We start from the raw sequence: 22,249 nt of genomic DNA, 5'->3' as shown, positions 1-22,249 counted from the left end.
ATTTTTTATTAGTAGTAGTATGTTTAATATTTTAGGATTTTTTTTTATTTTTAGATTCAATTTTCATTATTATTACTATTGGTTTATTTAATTATTATTTTTGCTATGTTATTATATTATTATTAATAATAATAAAAATAATAGTCATCTATTAGTATTAAGGGCTAATGCCCACGGCCGGATTTCCGCCGTGTGAAACGCGGCAGAAATCCGCAGAGTTACACCACAGCTATTAGGTTCTTTTGAACCTAATAGTGCAATGTTCATGCTGCAGAATTCCACCGCGGAATTCCGCAGCGTGAAATAACCCGTGGCATGTTTTATTTGCCATGGCAATACGCGCGTCCGGCTTCCATTGTGGTCAATGGAAGCCGGCCGTCACGCTATACTTCCGCTTCCTTGCCCACCGCCGGCCACGTCATATGACACTGCCGGAGTGTCAGGCACTGTACTGTGCATGTGCAGCGGCGCATCATGTGGGACTCACACAGTGGAGGTAAGTATGGGGTCTTTGGGGGGGGGGGGGGGGCGCCATGACGGACAGCGTGGGCATAAGGCTTTCAAATTAATGTAATTTTTCCCTTATCATGGCTACAAGACCCAAGCAGACCACAGGTCCACAGACTCAAACTAACACCACCATCTGTGCCGGCGCTGTCATGTTGGGCTTCTACATATTACAGCTGTACTGCAGGTGAAACTGGTCTTATTGTTATTACGAGACACAGGATTTTTATTCATTTTTATGATCTCTCTAAAAGAATAGAACATCCTTGAATATTACAGGAACAGCGTGCTGAAGCACAGACGAGCGCAGCTGCAGGAGCTTCCATTATTGTATTAAATAATAACAACCTGAGAGAAACTTTATTTCACAATAACCATAATGAAGCCCGTAATATCTGTAATATCTGTAATATGTGTTTTCTGTGATTAATTGTCTTACAATCTGCACTTAATTTGTGGCTGTTTAATGCTAAACATTAATAAAGTAGGATCAGGAATAAATCCTCCGATATGAAGATTTACTGCTGATGTGAATGACGATTAAAAGAAGACAAAACTAAAATAACTGAAGTCATCAGCGTAAAATGGCATCTATTGTAAAATGTAAAAGGGAACAGTAGAACTACCTAATGAGAACAATGACCGCTACCACTCTGACTCTGGTATGGGCAAACTACCCCCCTTCCCCGTCCCATGATGTGGGTTTGCATTACTCACCATAAGAGAATACCTCCCCCCTGCTGGTGGCGCAGCTGGCGATGTTCATATAACTGGAGGAAGGGGCAAGTTTAAAAGCACCAAGCGTGGTACAACCTTCCAGACGTCCATAAAAGATAACAGCATACATGGTGAAATATAATAATCACCTAATCTTTATTGTTCCATGCAGGACAGAAAGGCAACGTTTCAACCCTTTCGGGTCTTTGTCAAGCCTAGAATGTCTTAAATACATTGGCATTTAAATAGCATATAGCACCACTGGCTGGGTTTGGGAGCACTGACATAGGCTCAGCAGACCATCAGGGTCAAAGGGGGTCCAGTAGCACCAGACCAGGCCCAACACTCCAGGCAGTGGTGGCCAGAGGATGACCGTAGACATCAGTGTGGGCCAGTGAAAGTGATCATGTGAGACATAATGGAGTCTCTCTTTTGCTGACCCAATGAGGGAGTTTGGCAATGACCAGGCTGCAGACTAGGATTGTCATGGGTTACCTAACGAGACATGCATGGAGGAAAAAGGAATTTTCAAACCCTGATAACTTCTTGATGAGAGAGAACCAAGGACCAAGAGGAGGACAGCAACAAAGTTACTTCTGCAGGGTCAATAGAAGTTATAGCTGCGGTCTGTGTTTCAGCTTCCACAAGGCTACAGAAGGGACAATTCCCTGGGTGGGTGAAACCACATTAAGTGAGAAGAGACCCTGAGCCCAGTTTAGTGACAAATGCTGTTGTTCCTGTATTAGGCAGGTCCCCCTTGAGACTGTCAATAGCAGAGACTGTTAAGTCATCAGTATTTGATTAGTGGGGATCCACCACTCAGGATCTCCACTCATCAGGTGATTGAACAGACCTGTGACATCATGTGTCATATGGGCTTAGAGCAACTTGGTTTCATTTAAGTGAATAGAATTGAGCTGCAATACCAGGAGCTGGCACTATACAATGTACGGCACTATGGTGACAGTGATGAGTTTGTTGATATGCAGTATAAATTCTGTAGATTTCCCTTGTGGAAATCTTCAACCTGTACATTACAGGCCATGTGGGTGAGATTTTAACAGATCTGATCCATAAGTTACAAAAAAGATCCACATGGAATCCACAACAAAACTGACAAGCGGTATGGATTTCAAATCCTCACCACATCAATTTTTAGGGATTTTCTGCATGGTCTCTTCACATGAGGGGGTGAAATCCACATTCAGATTTTGCCACGGATCAGCAATGGACCTTCCGCTGTGAACAGTTCACTATGTGTGAACACCCAGATATGCAGATCTAAAGCGTTACTTCTCCCTTAACTTCATAGATACCATGAGAAATGCAGCTGGAGTTAGAGACACATCATCTACCCCATCCTGTCTGGAGCTATGTACATACCGACCGTTTGCGCTGTGATATAAGGACGTCTTGTCCGTGACACATCTTTTGTTCCTGTCCAGTCTGACAAACACAACAACATTGCTGTCTCTTCCATCTCCTGCAGCTCATTACAGAGATGTCTGACAATCAGAGGGAATATTGTTTTCTCTGTTGTGGACATGAATCCTAATTAAAATTTGTGAATAAAACTTATATTCCGGTGGGTGGAATGTGTCACGGAGGGTTCTTGTTTTTTTCCCCAAAGTTAATTTGCTGAAAATAATCAAAAAACAAAAACAGAAAAACATCATAATCGTCATTTGTCTGAGAATTCTTTATGGTCTTACAGTTGGTAATGAGTGTTTATTGTGCCGGCCTATTCTTAGGATAGGGGATCATTAGTGTTGAGCAAACCGAAATAGTAGTACCCTGTTTGGGTTAAACTTTGCTAAAATTCTTGGCTAAATCAATTAGAAGAAGAATAGGAAGAAGAGGAATATAAGGAAGAACAGGAAAAAGAGGAAGATGAAGACTTACTCTTCTTCTTCCTCTTTCTATTTCTTACTCTTCCTTTTCTTTTTCTTCCTCTTCCTTTTTCCTCTTCCCTTCTTCTTTTTCATTTTTTTCTTCCTCTTCCCTTTTCCTCTTCCTTTTCCTATTCTTCTTCTTTCTTTATCTTCTTTTAATTGTTTCCTCTTCCTTTTTTCTTCCTCTTCTTATGTTATACAGGACTATTATGGCTGTTAGACAGTGTTATTCACCAGTTTTAGGGGTATTTGATGAAGTCCAGTCCTAATTTGGATTGAATTGAACGTTTTGCCAAAATTTGATGAACTACCCTGTTTCCCTAAAAATAAGCCCTACCCCAAAATAAGCTATATGCTAATCCAGAAGATAAGCCCTAGTTACACTACATAAAAAAAAGAATACATTACTTAGCAGTGTCAGTCCAGGTCCCTCCCGCTGCTCTCTAGAGGTTCAGCACAGTTCAGAGCGTTTCCCGCAGTCACTCATACAACATCACTTCCTGGTTACGGGATTCATAAATCCCACCTCCAGGATGCAATGGCTGTGAAAGTTCTTTGACCACTGCTCACCCAATCAATGCAGCATTGGATGATCCAATGCAATGACTGTGATTGGCTTTGGCTCAGCCAGTTCATAAATCCCGTCTCTACAACGTGATGGCTGTCGATTGATTTCTCCACTACTGCTCAGCCAGTCAATGCAGCACTGGAAAAACCAATTACAGCCATCGCATTGGTTTAAACAACGCTGCAGCAGTCGAACAACCAATCACAGCGATTGCTTCCTGGAGGCGGGATTTATGAATCCCGTAACCAGGAAGTGATGTTGTATGAGCAGTCGAGGACTGTGGGAAGTGCATCAGAGCACTGCAGAGCAGCGGGAGGGACCTGAATTGAGCCTGCTTTTTGGGCAAAAATTAATATAAGACAAGGACTTCTTTTCGGTCAAACACTGTAACTGAATCAAACTTTTGTAAAGCTTGCTCGACACTAGTCATCATGTTAGATTGGTAACGGATCGATTTCTGCCATCCTGACCAATTAGCTAATTAGTGGGGCTGCAGCACATCCCCTTCATTGCTTACCAGACACAGCTTTATACATTTTTGATAATGACTGTGTATATTATCACAGCTCTGAGTGAATGGGACTGGACTATAACATCAGGCATAGCCACTGCAAAATGTGTGAAGCTGTGTCTAGTACCCAATGAAGGAAACACAGAGCTCACTGGAATAACATGGCTCCTTCAATCAGCTGATCGGTGGGGGTGTCAGGAGTAAGTCAGGTATGCCATCATCATACCATCATATTACACAGATAGGGCCCTCCCAGAGTTGTGTGGGAGACAATATATCATTACTTTTTACTCACTTGACAATTCATCAGTTCTGTAATGATAAAGGGTACATTTATTACCCTCAGATGGATATTTGCTGTGGAATCTGTGATGGGCATCCGCACCACGGATTGGCAGCAAATATCCGTCCATAGCATGCTATGGAAAATTGATTCTTTCTACACAATTGCAGAAACCAATCACGGTTTCCGCAAGCGGAGGAAAAATCGCAGCATGCTTCATTTTTGCGTGGATTCTGCACTGACATCTTCCATTAAAGTCAATGGAAAACTTCCAATCAGTGGCCCTTCCACAATCACTTTGCGGAAAGGTCCTGGTTTCTGTGTCATCACTAGGCGATGACGCGTGTAAAGTTGGAGTTTCAAAAAAAGTAAATAAAAATCTGTATTGCGCATGTCTGATTTCCTAATCCTGTGTAAAAATTGGAATTCATAAATCTGTCAAGAAATCCTTTTCTTGAAACTTTTGAGAAGTGAAGAAAAAGGTGTAACATTTATTTTTTTTTTTTGGTGCAAATCAGGATTAAATCTGTCTAAAATGATGTACACGAACAAAGACGTAATTTACCAGAATTCTATTGCAACAACAGTAACAAATATGAAGCCCCGAGGACACTCAGATGAGTGATTATTACTGATGACAAATGTGTAGTTTCCTGTCATACAGACTCTGCACAAGGCACACAGATCACATCACAGACTTCCTGATGGTTGCACAGTGCAGACAGTATGGCTGGTGCTGTCCTTGGTGCTAATGTGGAAGAAGGAGAAGGAAGAAAGCCTCTTCATGTAATAGGTGCATCATCAACCAGAACATTTTTTTTTACTAAGACCTGAGTTGGAAATGAAAAATTTCCGCTTGTATGTCTAAGTTTGCTCTGTGTGATTATTAGACTGCAAATAAATAAGAAAGGGAGAAAGACGAAGGAGCAAAAGGAGATGACAAAGGAGGAGGGATGAGGAGGAGAAGGAGGGAAGAGAAAAAGGAGGAGGAGGGAAGGAAAGGAAGAAGCAAGAAAGAAGTAAGGAGAAGGAGGAGAAGAAGAAGAAAAAGGAGAAGAATAAGGAGAAAATTTTAAAGCCTGTGAAATCACAGAAATAAGAACATAAGATGATGGTAAGAAGTGAGACAAACAGTATATATAGTGAGCGGGGGGGAAATGTAATTATTGTGAAATGCAGTTAGATGAAGAAGTAACAGCGAGATCCAATAGAGGTAAGACAGTGCAGGACACTACCATCAGATAAAATCACAGAACAGCATGCAAGACGCAGACAGATATTGATGTTCTTAAAGGTGAAAGGTTACTTTCTTCTATTGGGTTTGTATCGTCTTCTGTAATGGCTCAGGCTAAAGAATGGAAAGGAATATTAGACACTGCACAGGTTCAAAGAGATGAAATTATATCCAGTGTGATAAGAGAATACAAGTCATTCTTTTAATCTACTGATCATAGAAAATACAATAAGTATCAACATATATAATAATAATATCTTTATTTTTACAGTGCCAATTAGAGATGAGCGAGCGTACTCGGAAAAGCACTACTCGCTCGAGTAATTTGCTTTATCCGAGTATCACTGTGCTCGTCCCTGAAGATTCGGGTGTCGGCACGGAGCGGGGAGCTGCAGGGGAGAGCGGGGAGGAACGGACGGGAGATCTTTCTCTCCCTCTCTCCCGCCCGCTCTCCCCTGCTCCCTGCTGCGACTCACCTGTCAGCCGCAGCGGCACCCGAATCTTCAGGGACGAGCACAGCGATACTCGGATAAAGCAAATTACTTGAGCGAGTAGTGCTTTTCTGAGTACGCTCGCTCATCTCTAGTGCCAACGTATTCCGCAGCGTTTTCAAGCATGGGAGAACACAGACAATACAACAATTACATGTGATATACAATCAGTTTGAAACAAACGGGGTGGGGGTGATAAGGAGGTGGGGGGGCGAGGCATCGGGAATACAGGGGGTACGGGAATTACAAGGGCAAATCGGTTATCAGAAAGCAAACAGGGTGGGGCAGGAAGGGGATGCAGGGGTAGAGGTTGTATTCAATAAGCAGGGTGGAAGCTGTGGGGAGCCTTAGGGAGGAACAGGGGGACTAGGTCAGGAGATTTGGTATGCTGCCCTGAAGAGGTACGTTTTTAGGACGCATTTGAAATTTCATGCATCGGGGATTGTTCGAATGCCTTGGGGTGGAGCATTCCAGAGGATGGGTGCTGCTCTGGTAAAGTCCTGCAGGCGAGCATGTGAAGTTCGTATTAGAAGGGTGCTTAGTCTGAGTGTTTCAGCGGATTGGAGTGCGGGCTGGGTGGTGTACAGATAGGAAGGAAGTAATGTACGGTGGCGCGGCACCGTGGATAGGAGTTTATATTTAGTTCTGTAGTGGATGGGCAGCCAGTGCAGTGACTGGCATAGTGCGGGGGCATCTGAGAAATGGCTGGGTAGAAAAATGTCTTTAGTGTGTCCGTGGTCAGGAATGGCCTGATTTTAGCAATGTTTCTGAGGTGTCGGTGGCATGTTTGGGCAAGAGATTGGATGTGGGGGGTAAAGGAGAAGTCGGAGTCCAATGTGACCACAAGGCAGCGGGCGTGCTGTCTGGGGGTTATGGTGGTGCCAGATACTGAAATGGAGATGTTGTGGGAAAGTCTGCTGGTTGAGGGCAGAAAGACAAGGAGGTCAGTTTTTGAGAGGTTAAGTTTGAGAAAGAGGGAGGACATTGTATTAGAGACAGCGGGCAGACAGTCGGTGATGTCTTGTTGGAAGGGTGCAGAGATGTCACAGGAAGAAGTTTACAGCTGGGTGTCGTCAGCATAAAGGTGGTATTGGAGGCCGAATTTGCAGATAGTTTGTCCAATTGGGCTAATATAGAAATTATATGTAATACAGCTAAGAGCATCTATTATAATGTAACAGAATGGAGATTGTGGTATCTGAATGTAAGTGATGCGTGAAACTGCAGAAATTCACCTCCTCCGTTATTTCCGATCAAAATCTAGAGCCATACTCTTCCCATATAATACAAAGAGTTTGCGTTATGGCTCCATCTTTCATCCTCACTTGTCTTCTATGTGCAGAAAATGGTTCTAAATCATTAGTCATTCAATAAACCATCAGCAAGGTGAATTGTTGCAATTCTGCTCATCTCTGCTAAACCTTACAGGTAAAGTTTCACAACCTGCAATATTCTGAGTGTTGTATTAATAACTGCAGGTATACAGGTAGTTTCAAAATAAATTGTGACAGAACAGCAGATTCAGGGAGAACCAGTGAAATGTGTGGTGTTCTGCCAAATGCTGCAAGCTTTCAGGAAAAAAAATCCATATTTTGATTTATGGTCCTCTGGGATTTGTATCTCATAATAAATTGCGAGGAATTCTGGCGATCCCTTTAACTCAAAAGTTGTATAAATAGTATAAAGAGATCGAGTTCATGACGAGTAAAGTGGTTGTGTGTATAGTTAAGAAACAAAAAATGAATTGTGTGAGAGGTTAATGATTTGCTTAGACAGGCAAAAAAGTATTAAATTGAAGCATTATTTATTAATGATGGATAAATCGTCCAAGATCTTTGAACATCTGGTAAAGGAGCAGCCTCAATTCCATCGAACTGGGCAAAGGACCCTGATCACGTACCCCTGGTGCCAGGGACTGGCAACACCACTGGTTTCAATTATGGTTCATCCTCTGGCAATGACTGAGATTCCTGTATCCTGATTCCACTCCATCCGGAGCCTTTAGTCTGCCATTCAGATTTTTGGTAATGGCTGTTGCTTTGGACAAGACTACTCTTCCAGCCCGACTCCTCTGGTGTCCTGCAGTTTTCACTAGTCTAAGAATCTTCTAAGGACTTTGGGGCAGATATACTTGAACTGGCTTTTTTATGCTGGTCTAGGCCAAGACTGTGCTGACATGAAGTGCACCAAGTGTATTAAGAGGTGCATGAGTCTTAAAGGGGTTTACCGGACAAAAAATAGTTATGACCTATTCTCAGGATCAATAATTAATTGCCGGGGACCTGCTGTATGAGCCTTCAGCCAGCTGCCAGTACAGGGAGCCAGATGTGAGTCATAGTAGACAGCATCGGAAGTGGTCTAGCTGGCTTCACTCCTAGTGAAATCACTGAGTTCTGAAGCAGCTATTGCATTTCTGGTGCTTCCACCTCCGACACCAGGGTTGGGCACAGAAATGCAACAGCTGCTTCAGCTACCAATGATTTCAATGGGAGTGTAGCCAGCTAGGTCCCTTCCAGTGCCATTTACAATGACTCATGTCCGGCCCTCTGCAGTGACAACTAGCTTGGCAATCAAGTGATCACCAGAGATCAACTATTGATGACCTATCCTTTTTCTCTCCTCCTCCTTCTCCTCCCTCTACTATTTCTCCTTCCTTTGCTCTTTCTTATTTGGCTGGAAAACCCCCTTAATACATGTTGTGCATGATCGGGCTGCTAGTGCATCAAATATAATATCTACGGTATGCCAAAGCTGGTGTAGGTTTAAACTATAACATAAGCCAGTTTCTGATACAATTATACAAAATGTGACAGGCCACAAGTAGCCATATCCCTAACAGCAAGCGCCACTTTTTAAAATAGGTTCTGCGCAAAACATTAAAAGTCACACATTTTTGTGCAGAAGATGTGAGACAAAAGGTGCTTTTAGGCCTAGAAAACTGTCATAAAAAACCTAAGTAAATCTGCCCCTATGACATGGGTTCAGAAAACATGGTGTTGGTGAAGGGATGTATAAATTCTGAAATAAGAAAAAATATCACAATTCTGGCATGAGTGCCAAAAATTGCAACTTTTTGAAGGTTTGTACCTACCACCTATTAGAAAAGTGGGTGGGGCTTTGCACTAATAGTCCATCACATTTGTTATAATTTATGCTAGAAACTGGTATAAATTATAGCTGAAATCAGATTTCAGAATTTGCGCATGGACAACCCAAAAGATGCGATAAATGTTTTAGTAGGTTTCCACCTCTTGGTACATTTGGCGTATTTCACAGTAGCACCATCTTTACTAAGACCGGCATATAAAAGCCTATCTAAGTAAGAATGCTCTGGTTTCTCTTTGACTTATGGCTGAAACTCAAGTGTCCCCACCACAGTCCAGCCAGAACCAATGCGGCAGAGAGAACCCACCATCCTGGTCCGTAAAAGCCATTTTTGCAGCGATATCCCCTTATTAAACTTTCCTACTTGCACACAAGTTGTCTATTCTGTATTAAGGACACGGGCTGTCAAAGACGTCACGATTTGCTTCTCCTCTAATTGATTGTACAGAGCTTGTGCTTTTTCTTTGTTTGTACACTTGATCCAACGTCAACAGTTGACTTTTAGTGCCGGAATACTGATCACGACTGCTATAGTAATGACATTGAATGGACACACATCAAACTGCAGCCCTGAATTAACTGCTTCAGACCATCTACTGTATTTATATAGCACTGATATACGGATGGAGGAAAATGTATCCCCACCCTGGTAACTAGCCGTAGCAAGCTATCTTGATACAACAAAAACTTTTGAAAAATTCTGTGCCGAAGTTTATTTAAAAGGGTATTGCAGATTTATTTAAAAAGGTATTATTTAAATCTACCAGTGTAGACTAGTAATCCAAGAGATGTGTTACTTATTTTGTGCCAGTTGCCCTCTGTTAGTGCACACCACAGGACCTGGGGCCGTTCTGATTTGTCTTCATCCGCTGATGTCTTGCCTGTAGGCGTGATGCTTGTGACTTCTGATTCTGCCCATGCTCTCTTCATTTCCAGGTCGAAAATCCTTGATGGATGGGCAGACAGACCAAAAAGCAGATAGTATTCGACAGGGTGGGCTTTGGGTGAATGTAGGAGGCAGAGGATGCCGGATGCTGTAGTCTGTAGGTGGTGCTGCCATGGATGCTGGTGGGATGTAGAAAGCTGAGTCACAAAAGATGCTGTTGTCTATTGTCACAGGCACTGTATAAACAGTTTTCTGAAAGATTATATCTTGCCTGAAATATGTCTTCAACACACTTAGGCCTCATGTCCACGGGGACAGATCCACAGCGGGTCACTCACACTTGTGGTCCGCACCCCATAGGGATGCATTGGACACTCGCAGGTAATTAAATACCAGCTGATGTCATTTTCCCCTGAGACGCAGATTGCATGTGCGGGAAAACACCCGCAGCATGCTCCATTTTAGTGCGGGTATCCCGCCGGACGGCTCCCGCAGGCTTCTATTGAAGCCTATGGAAGCCGTCCGGATCCACAGCACACCTGCACCGGAGAGCAGGAGTTCAAAGAAAAAGAGTGCACGGCGCATGCGTGCGGCACGCTGCCGGCGTGCAGAGCACATCCGCTGGGCCGAAGAAAGAAGATCCAACCGCGACAGAGGGCAGATCCGTAGCGTCCGGACAGGTAAGTTATTTTTCTTTTTAGGCCTCATGTCCACGGGAAAGGAGGGACCCGCTGCGGGATTCTGCATGAAGAATCCGCAGCGGGCCTGATTTTCCCCGCGGACATGAGGCCTAAGTGTCAAGTTCAACTTTGTTACATTTGTAGACTGCAGCGCTGCACTAGAAGTTGGACATGCCAGCACCTGTAATAATATCGTCAGGTCTCACATTCACTGGGCCAATTCCATGGGAGGCCATGTAACAAAACTTCATGTATCTCAAGTGAGAGGAAGAAGTCTTGGCCTTCATGGGGAATAGAAGGGGAGATCTCTGCAAGTATTCACTTTCCTTCCACTAACAGATACATGGGAACTTATTCTATAGACGTTTTCCCCTGAAATAAGCACTCAGCACCCCAGATAAGCAGCTGAGCTTGCTGGAGGTGGCTGCAGTCAGCCTGATGTTTCCCCTGCATTGGCCGCTGCAAGAGAGATGTAGTATTACAGGACAACCATTGACATGAATGGATGGCAGAAGGTCTGCAGAGGGGGTTCCTGAATGGGGAAATGTAACTCTGTCCACTCTGACCAAGTATTGATCCAACCCTATGGGGTCCTGATTCCTGTTACCCACAAAGCGGAGCTTGTGTCAGTGGCTGAAAGAACTCTGGAGAACTCTACCAGATGGGTAAGCAGACCAAGACAGGTTCCCCTATGGACTATTAGCAGCATTACATCACATATCATGGCTAGGTACCTGAATATATTCTCCACTCTATTGACTCAAAACCAACAGTGGTAGTAACTCCAATAAATATAGAAAAAACAACAATTGGAGTTATACACTATTCATATAAAAAGAAATCTATCTATCTATCTTTGTTAATAATATTAATATTAAATATACTCACAAAAGGCAAGATGATTGCACAATGGCAAAAATAAAACCACCAAAAGCCCGTTAAAGGGGTTGTCTCGCAGCAGCAAGTGGGGTTATACACTTCTGTATGGCCATATTAATGCACTTTGTAAGGTACATCGTGCATTAAATATGAGCCATACAGAAGTTATACACTTACCTCCTCCGATGCTGCCGTCCTCCTCTCCATGGCGCCGACTAAAGCTGCCTTCTCCTTCCATTAGACGCGCTTGCGCTGTGCGGTCTTCTGTTCTCTTGAATGGGGCCGCTCCGGCGTGCTCGCGCCGGAGAGCTGGTCTGCGCATGCGCCATACAGAAGTGTATAACCCCACTTGCTGCCGCGGGACAACCCCTTTAAGCTTAAGTTATATAATAAATTACATATCATCCACTTTAGGGCAAATCTGTACCGTGTCATGACAAACTTATAAATATATTCTATATATACACCAGTTCATCAATTAATTGTCAATATATGACCATAAATGATTTCATAATATTTAATTCATAAATGCAGAAATCTATATTCTAACACAACAATGTAACCACATTAACACACCATAATAATGAAGTGCAACATTAAATGGCAGCATCCAGAACTAGAATTCATTATATATATATATATATATATATATATATATATATATATATATATACCCACAAATCTATGTAATCTTATAGGGGTTTCTATAGAAAGTATTCATTACGCATAATAATGACTTTCGTGGACCAACAGAGCCCCAAATACTTTTCGATATACATCCTCAGGGGGATGTGTGTCAAGAGGCGTTACTCCCCATTATATACACGCCACAATGGCAGACATCTGTTGCGCTCCACACGGCACATGCCCCATAAACAGATGGGAATCCGGTCACAGCCATCACATGAGACACGTGTTACAGAGGTCTATGACATCTCTTGACCACTTTGACATGTACACTGCCATTAACAGATGCCCTTACAGCACATGTGCATCGGCACGATGGAGCAATCTCTGGAATTAGTAACAAATTATCTAAAAGATCCCCTGCAGCTTATGTCTGAGCCAAGCTGGTTGGCCTTACTTTTAGAATTGCCTTTATAAGGCTCTAGTGCATTGCCATCTATTTACCAGAGCAGCTCACCACTGATCCCAATGAGATGCGCAGTGCACATAATGTGGTATCTACACCCAGACTGTACATAGCAGCACTGTATGCCACTTAACACCTTGACACCTCTCATCAAAACCACCATAAAATGTCTTGGATCACATATATCATAATGATTCAGTCGTGGACAAAAGTTTTGAGACAGACACAAATTTCGGTTTTCATAGTTTACTGCTTCAGTGCTTTCAGGTCTTTTAGGCCAGTTGTACACGGACGATAAAATCGTGCAGTTATTATGCGATGCAAGAGAGCATGAAAATGCAGATTTATGAAACCCATGCTTTTCAATGGTTTCCTTCACATTTGCGATGTTTTCACTCTTGTAAAGTTGTGAGATTTAAAAATTGTGGCATGTCCAATCTTTCTGCGTTTTGCTCTTTTTTATCGCTTATGTTTCCCTATGGAGCCTTCATTTTATCCCATCGCAACACACGAACTTGCGATTGTCGTGCGATGCGATTTTAATATTAGAAAGTCCTATTATCTTTCTCACAATAAAATGGCACAAGAAAAACGTGCAAGAAGAAGCATTGCTGATGATCAGACATCCCATGAACAACAGTGCAATTTTGTCACAATTTTCTTGCGGCGATATCGCAATCAGCCATGTGAAACTACCCTTAGTCAGATATTTCCATGGTTACTGAAGTACAATTAGAAGCATCTCATAGGTTTTTACACTTTTATTGACAAATACATGAAGTTTAGGCAACGACTCCATATTTACAGTGTACACCTTTATGTTCCAAGACTTCTACAAGTCGCCCTGACACTCTGGATATCATCTACCTGGCCAACTCCTAAACTGATGACGACCAATTCCTCCTAATCAGTGCTTGGAGTTTATCACAATTTATGTTTTTCTTTGTCCACCCACTTTTTGAGGACTGACGAGAAGTTCTCCATGGAATTGAGATTTAAGGAGTTTCCTGGCCATGGACTCAAAATGTAACTGATTTGTTCACGGAACCACTTAGTTATCACTTTGGCCTTGTGATATGGTGTTACATCATGCTGGAAAAAGCATTGTTCATCACCAGAGTGTTGCTAGATGGTTTGGAGAAGTTGCTCATAGATGGTTGGCAGAAGTTGCTCATAGATGGTTGGGAGACGTTGCTCCTGGATGGTTGGGAGAAGTTGCTCGTAGATGGTTGGGAGAAGTTGCTCATAGATGGTTGGGAGACGTTGCTCCTGGATGGTTGGGAGAAGTTGCTCGTAGATGGTTGGGAGAAGTTGCTCCTGGATGGTTAGGAGAAGTTGCTCATAGATGGTTGGAAGAAGTTACTCATAGATGGTCGAAAAAAGTTGGTCTTAGAGGATGTTAAGATGCCATTCTTCATTTATGACAGTGTCCTTAGGTAGTGAGTGAGCCCACTCCCTTGAATGAAGCGCAATTCCACCATGAATAGTCTCAGAATGCTTAACTGTTGGCATGACACACGATTCAGGGTAGCTCACCTTTTCTTCCACAGACAATCTTTCTTTCAGACGTACCAACTAGTCTGAAGGGGTTTCATCAGAGAAAATAACTTTACCCCAATCCTCTGCAATCCAGTCCAATTGTTCTTCAACATACTATAGGAACAGCTGACTAAACATAAATGCTTATTATCAAGCCTCCTATCTTATTAGGATAGTTGATTGGTGCAGACAAGCTGGAAATAAAAAAGGGTTTGGACTATACAATCTCAGAGACAAAACTACATCTGACCATAGGCCTATCAATGAAGGCAGCATCTAGAATATTTCCTCATAAATCATGTATTGCTAGTAGTATATAGGATGCAGGTTATAAGGTTTTATATCATTGGTATAGAGTACCTTCCAGAATACATACTTTATTTCCTTCCATCCCATCCATATGTTGGAGATGCGGAGGAGACGAGGGTACGCTACTACACATGTTCTGGGACTGTCCTTTGTTGGCATTCATTGGGTTAGAAGTATGGCATATATCTTCTAAAGTCATTGATTTTTCCTTGCCAAAGTCTCTGGGCTTTTTCCTCCTCCACCTCCACTATATACAAACGTTTTGTAATTTGTCACTTAGTCAATGCTGTCAGGGCTTGTATATGGGAAACAAACTAATCTACCTACAGTACACTATTGGCTTAAAGGGGTTGTCCCGCGCCGAAACGGGTTTTTTCTTTTTTCAACAGCCCCCCCGTTCGGCGCGAGACAAACCCGATGCAGGGGTTAAAAAAGAAAACCGGACAGTGCTTACCTGAATCCCCACGCTCCGGTGACTTCTTACTTACCTGGTGAAGATGGCCGCCGGGATCTTCTCCCTCGGTGGACCGCAGGGCTTCTGTGCGGTCCATTGCCGATTCCAGCCTCCTGATTGGCTGGAATCGGCACGTGACGGGGCGGAGCTACGAGGAGCCGCTCTCCGGCACGAGCGGCCCCATTCAGAAAAGAAGAAGACCGGACTGCGCAAGCGCGTCTAATCCGGCGATTAGACGCTGAAAATTAGACGGCACCATGGAGACGAGGACACCAGCAACGGAACAGGTAAGTGAATAACTTCTGATAACTTCTGTATGGCTCATAATTAATGCACAATGTATATTACAAAGTGCATTAATATGGCCATACAGAAGTGTATAGACCCACTTGCTTTCGCGGGACAACCCCTTTAAAGGGGTTCAGGGGATGATGATGATGGAGGATCTCACTTCTTTTATTAAAGATAACCAGAAGAAATTCCTGAAGACATGGCGTCACTTGATATGTTTCTTTTTCAATGTTTGTATTGGTATTTTCTAAGAGGTCTTTTGGATATAAATCTCTATTGGTATAATATGTGAAGAGTCCAACAATAGCTTGGAAATAGTTGGTAAATACATTAACTCTATTGTTGGTTGTTTTTTACTTCTCTTTCGTATTTACACCCTGGGGAGCATTCTTTATTTCTGTTTTAGTTGAGTTTAGATAATAGTATATAATATCTTTATCCATCCACAGTGCAGAATGTACTTATTTTGTAGATAATCTAATGTTTAGTAACAAGAGATCCGTATGATTGTAAACGTTCTTATTTATTTGTTTCTCTATTTAAAATCAATAAACAGAATTTAAAAGATCTAAACACAACGAAGCACAAACTTTGTGAAAACCCAAATTTGTGTCATTCTCAAAACTTTTGGGCACAACTGTATAGTTTTCACATTAAAATGTATTATAAATAGAGATGAGCGAGCATACTCGTCCGAGCTTGATACTCGTTCGAGTATTAGGGTGTTCGAGATGCTCGTTACTCGTAACGAGCACCACGTGATGTTCAAGTTACTTTCACTTTCTTCCCTGAGAAATTTGCGCGCTTTTCTGGCCAATAGAAAGACAGGGAAGGCATTACAACTTCCCCCTGCAACGTTCAAGCCCTATACCACCCCCCTGCAGTGAGTGGCTGGCGAGATTAGGTGTCACCTGAGTATTGAAATCTGCCCCTCCCGCGGCTCGCTACAGATGCATTCTGACATTAGTCCAGGGAAAGTGCTATCGTGTTGGAGCTGCTATAGGGAGAGTGTTAGGAGTATTTTAGGTTTCAAGAACCCCAACGGTCCTTCTTAAGGCCATAAATCTTCTCTATATGCGCTCAATGGGGCCGGCGGCAGCAGCGCCGACCCCATTGAGAACATATAGAAGACAAATCCTTCTTCACTGCCACAGCTGTAACAGCTGTGGCAGAGAAGAACGATGTTTGCCCATTGAATTCAATGGAGCCAGCAATACAGCAGGTTCCACTGAAAGCAATGGGCTGCCGGCGATCGCAGGATGAATTGTCGGGAAGGGGTTAAATATATAAGCCCTTCCCTGCAATTCATCCAGAAATGTGTTACAATATAAATATATACCGGCGTATAAGGCGACGGGGCGTATAAGACGACCCCCCAACTGTCACCTTATACACCGGCAATACAGTGGAGCAAAGAATAAAAATCATTACTTACTTCTTCTGACGTTCTGCGGCGCTGCTGCAGGCTGTCGCTCCCTCCTGGTTCCCGGCAGAGCATTGATTTCTCTACAAAGGGCTTTAAATCCCCGCCTCCAGAAACACACGTGCCTTCAGCCAATCACAGCCAATGACAATGATGTCATTGAATGGCTGTGATTGGCTGTGTTTCTGGAGGCGGGGATTTCAAGCCCTGCCTCCAGAAAGCAATACTCTGCCGTGGACCAGGAGGGAGCGACAGCCTGCAGGAGCGCCGCAGAACGTCAGAAGAAGTAAGTAATGATTTTTATTCTTTGCTCCACTGTATTGCAGGCGTATAAGGTGACAGTTGGGGGGTCGTCTTATACACCCCGTCGCCTTATACGCCGGTATATATTTTTATTGTAACACATTTCTGGATGAATTGCAGGGAAGGGGTTATATATTTAACCCCTTCCCGACAATTCATCCTGCGATCGCCGGCAGCCCATTGCATTCAGTGGAACCTGCTGTATTGCTGGCTCCATTGAATTCAATGGGCAAACATTGTTCTTCTCTGCCACAGCTGTTAAAGCTATGGCAGAGGAGAACGATCTTTACGCTGACAGTGCGGGGGGGGGGGGCACTCTTGCCGCTATTGTGGCTTAATAGTGGGACCTGTAAACTTGAGATGCAGCCCAACATGTAGCCCCTCGCCTGCCCTATCCGTTGCTGTGTCGTTCCCATCACTTTGTAGAATTGCCCAGATTTTCACAAACGAAAACCTTAGCGAGCATCGGCGATATACAAAAATGCTCGGGTCGCCCATTGACTTCAATGGGGTGCGTTACTCGAAACGAACCCTCGAGCATTGCGAAAATTTCGTCCCGAGTAACGAGCACCCGAGCATTTTGGTGCTCGCTCATCTCTAGTTATAAACAATAGAATAAAATAAAAACCATACAAAAGCCACAACTATTAGTAGAAGATATTATGCACTGCAGGGCTCTTGCAGTAGATATACTGTGTACTATATACAACCTCCATGTGGAAAATACTCTTAATATGCTAAACTGCAGTATGTTTATTATCATAAAATTAAATATCTCATCAAATTAAAGGGTCACTACAGAATTTTTTTTTTTTTTAATTCATTCATGATGTAGCTAACCCCCACCAGTATATATAAGTGAGATAATGTTACTTTGGTTAGTTATTTCTTTCTGTTTGAAACACCCGGCCTCTTCTTCCTCAGATGGTCATGTGATCTCAGTTCCGACCAAGTCAGATATACTTGAGGTTATGAATTCATTTTCTAGTCAGTTTCTCAGTTTCTGCGATGCTTTTACATGGATCTACCAGAGGAACTAATCTACAGGGGGATTTGGGCACTTCTGTCACAGTAACTAAAGATAACCCCACAGCTCCTGTCATACAAGTATACTAGAGGAGATTATAACTCATCCTCCTGACTGCATACTTATGGTCTGTAGGTTATTTAGGTGACTACAGAAGGTAATGATAATTAAACTGTCCCTCCCAGCAGGCAGAAGTGGTATAGTCACAGCTATTGCATAATGGAATTGATGTGAAAGTGGAAGTAAAACTTTCAGCCTAAAGGTGGTGCCTGATAAACACCAGACAGGGGGCTGCAATGCAGGGAAGTGACTGCAATATACAGAGGAGACCTCCAGAGTGTGATAGGCAATCAGGCGAGGGGGCCAGAGATGGAAAATGTGCTGTCACAGGAGTTCTGATAGTTCATATACTTGTTCCCAGTAATACCAAACCAGCTGTCTTATTGCCAAAGTCCTTTGATATCCAAATGTCTTTCTCATAAATCATTTGCAACTTCTGCTTTACAGCATATTTCCTTTACAGATCGTGTATTTCCACTGCAAATATTCACGGACTCTGGCCCTCACCAATCCAGGCTACGCCCGGTGTCTCTTCCCTGCTTGGAGTCTGCGCCCTGTGCTACCATATATACAAATCTTTACTACAATTTGTACAGAAGAGATGTTTTTTCATTCATTGAAGTATAACCCCTTTTGCCTTAATTTAGGAGATTTTAAATCCACTTTACAATGGTGTAATATATGACTTTTCGTTATAAGCTGCTTTTTAATTCACTTGAACTCCATCTTTTTTCTTTGAAGGCATTATTATAGAATAACTTCCAAGTAGTTATAAGATACTCAATGTATTTCTGGGCTTCAAGCCCAACAAGAGACTATAAAAATAAAGTGCATGCAAGCAGGAATCTTAGAAATGAATGGAGATGGGGAAATTCTGGTTCATTACAGCATCCTTAGCATTGTCCTTAGTTTGTCCCAGTCATCAGAAATTAATACTGCATGTTACCAGCAGAGGGAGCATTGGTTTGTACAGAAGACTGGGTGGTTAACAAAACCAGCGCCAAGTGGTGATGGTGTCATGAACCACTTGCACCATGAAGAGACAAGGCATATGAAGAGTTCCTATCAGCCATAAAACATGTATAGACTATGAAAATCAATCAGGAAATGACTGAACATAAAGCATTTGTCTAATCCATCATTTATTGACCCTTATTTACTGGACAAAGTGGAAGTTTACTGTCCTCCTTAAATTTTCAAACTTTTATAAATGATTCAAATATGTTTATTATTTTCAATACAGATTGCATATTTTGTATCTATTATATGTTTTTGCATCTATTGCATCTTTTAAATCTAATTTCTATCTCTATTTGGCTGCTTTCAGACCTGCGTTAGGGTCAGTTCAGGGTTTCTGTCTCTCTGCTCAGTTTTTGGAGGACGGAAACTGAAATGAAAGTGAAAAAAATAAATAAATCCACCCCTACAAGCACCCCTACAAGTTTTTTTGTGGTCATGAGCTACAGTAGATATGTGCTCCTTAGCTCATTAAACGGGTGGTTAAACAAAAAAAAAAGGTAGCACTGGTGCTGCTGTATAATTCCCTCCATGGTGCAGTTATTTTTGTTGCAGAAAGCAGAATTTTCTGTTTTCTCCATGTACAGTGTATATAAAACATCACAGCAGCAGTCTCTACCCACCAGTTCAGAGAGAACTGAAAATCAGAGATACAGCCTGCAGAGGAGAAAACTGGTTGTAAATGTTGTATAATTGAGCGATGACTCATTTAATTGAGCGATGACTTATGCTTCATACAGAAGTTTATTGAGACAACAGTTGAGAGGGTTGGAGGGAGAGGAGGAAGAAAGATTCACACATAGTTAGCTACTGGGGGTAATGATGAGTTATTAACTGATTTACAGCTATTGGAATCACAACTATACTGCTCATAACTGCTGTATAATGTCCTCTAAGATGCAGTTATTAATGTGTGTGCTACATAGAGCAGAATTTGCTGTTTTCTCTATACACAATATATAGAAGACATTATAGCAGCAGTCTCTACCCACAAGCTAAAAATTAGGGATGCAGCCTGCAGAAGAAAAAAAATCTAGTGATAAATTTAAAATGCAAGAGTGACTCATGTTACCCATAGAAGTTTATGGAGAGAAGAGATGAAGGGTTTGAAGTAAGAGGAAAAGAAATTCACACAGACAACAGCTGGAGCTAGCAGTGAGTAATTTATTGTTTTACAGCTACTGAAATAACATCTACACTCCTCAGTACTGCTGTATAATGTCTTCCATGATTCAGTTATTTATGTGTGTGCTACAACTAGCAGAATGTACTGCTTTCACCATCTATAGTATATAGAAGACATTGTATCAGCAGTCTCTAGCCACCAGCTCAGAGAACTTAAAAACTGGAGATACAGAAGGGAAATTGGTGATAAATGCAAGAAACACATCATACAATGGCCAGATATAATGTTATTCCTCAGGTACAGATGTAGCAGTGCCATCCTTGAAGGATGACATGCTACATTTCTGGCATAAACCACCAAGTATGGCTTTGCTACTTTCACAGTGTGGACACGGCCATTCAATTTGAATGGCAGTCGGGGTACGCAAATAGCGCAGTGGCGTGAATCCGTGCTTCATTATCTCAGTGGTTTGCTAATGTGAGATGCGGCAGCAGTGACATATGGCAGCATATTCTAAAAAGTCACTCAAAAAATGTACTTGCAATATTAAGGATTTTGGAAACATAAGCTAAGCTTGTATCGGTATGTAATACCCATTATATTATACACATGGCGTTACTGCGGTGGAATGCATCTTTAAACTCATCTACTGGTTTGTAGAAATATTCCTCCCTCTACCTCGCTTCTCTTCATACCCAATAAATCATCCTGTTAAAGTCTGAACGGTTCCAATTAAATTATTAAATGAACAAAATTTTCAACATAACTTTTCATGTGGCTGAAAGTGGTAATAATGTCACTTATGGCTTGATTGTTTTTTTTCGGTTCTTCCTGTTAATCAACAAATCAATCAGGACTTTAATTGAATATGTCAAATCATGTGTTGTTCCATTTCTGGCGGATTTGCTTAATATTCATCTTTTGTAACCCTTCTGTGGGCCGTTTCTGAATAAGAAGGTAATTCTCATGCACGACGCGGCGGCTGCAATGCTCGGCGATTCTTAGATCAGCATTTTTCACCGTTGACAAGTTTTAATTTATAATCAGCTTTCTTATATTTCCAATGCTGCAATCACAATCTTAAGACCTTGAGGAGATAAAGAAAATTAAGGCTATTAACATGTTCTAGGATTGTTTGATTTACTCATTATTAATTATTCTGGATTTGAAAAGCTTGGATGAAAAGGCCACGGGGAGAACGCGCGCTGACTGACAGTGTCAGCATCGGGAAGGACAATACAAGGCTTTCTTACTAATTAGCTTATTTGCCATTCTGACATTTTCCCAGTGTTATTATTTAGACAATAGATAATGAGAATAATAATAGGAAACATCTTGAAGAGTTTGATTTTCTGAAAACAGTTTGAACACTTGGAAGGAACATATTGAATGTTAATTATGGAACGTCGTCTTGACTTGAGTTGGTTGCGGAATTAGACCACTTCAGACGGACAGCTGCAACCAGGTAATTAAGTAGGAAAACAACTTTTGAAAAAATGTGATTATCGTCAGAAAGATAAGTTTAGTATCTCATCATCCGCTGCAGTAAAGGTGTTTGGAATTGAAGGGCATGGGTTGACCTGGTGCGACACTGCAGGACGGCGGTTTATGACTGTGACTTAATGTGTCACAATGAAGTTGAATGTTAAAGAGTTGGGAATCTGGACTCATTATTTGTAGAATTTAGTATAGTTATATTCGTATTTGGAAGTTTAACATTAAAATGGTAATAAAAAGGTATTCACATGATCGACTTGTGTGACCTATTCACAGATCAATCATACTTAGGTTTATTACAGCAGCAAAAAGACAGCAGCAATGATAGCAAGACTGAGTCAGTGAGTAATGGCTATG

The sequence above is a fragment of the Eleutherodactylus coqui genome, chromosome 10 (genome assembly GCF_035609145.1).
Source record: "Eleutherodactylus coqui strain aEleCoq1 chromosome 10, aEleCoq1.hap1, whole genome shotgun sequence".
Taxonomy (NCBI): Eukaryota; Metazoa; Chordata; class Amphibia; order Anura; family Eleutherodactylidae; genus Eleutherodactylus; species Eleutherodactylus coqui.
This window is presented reverse-complemented; position numbering follows the sequence as displayed.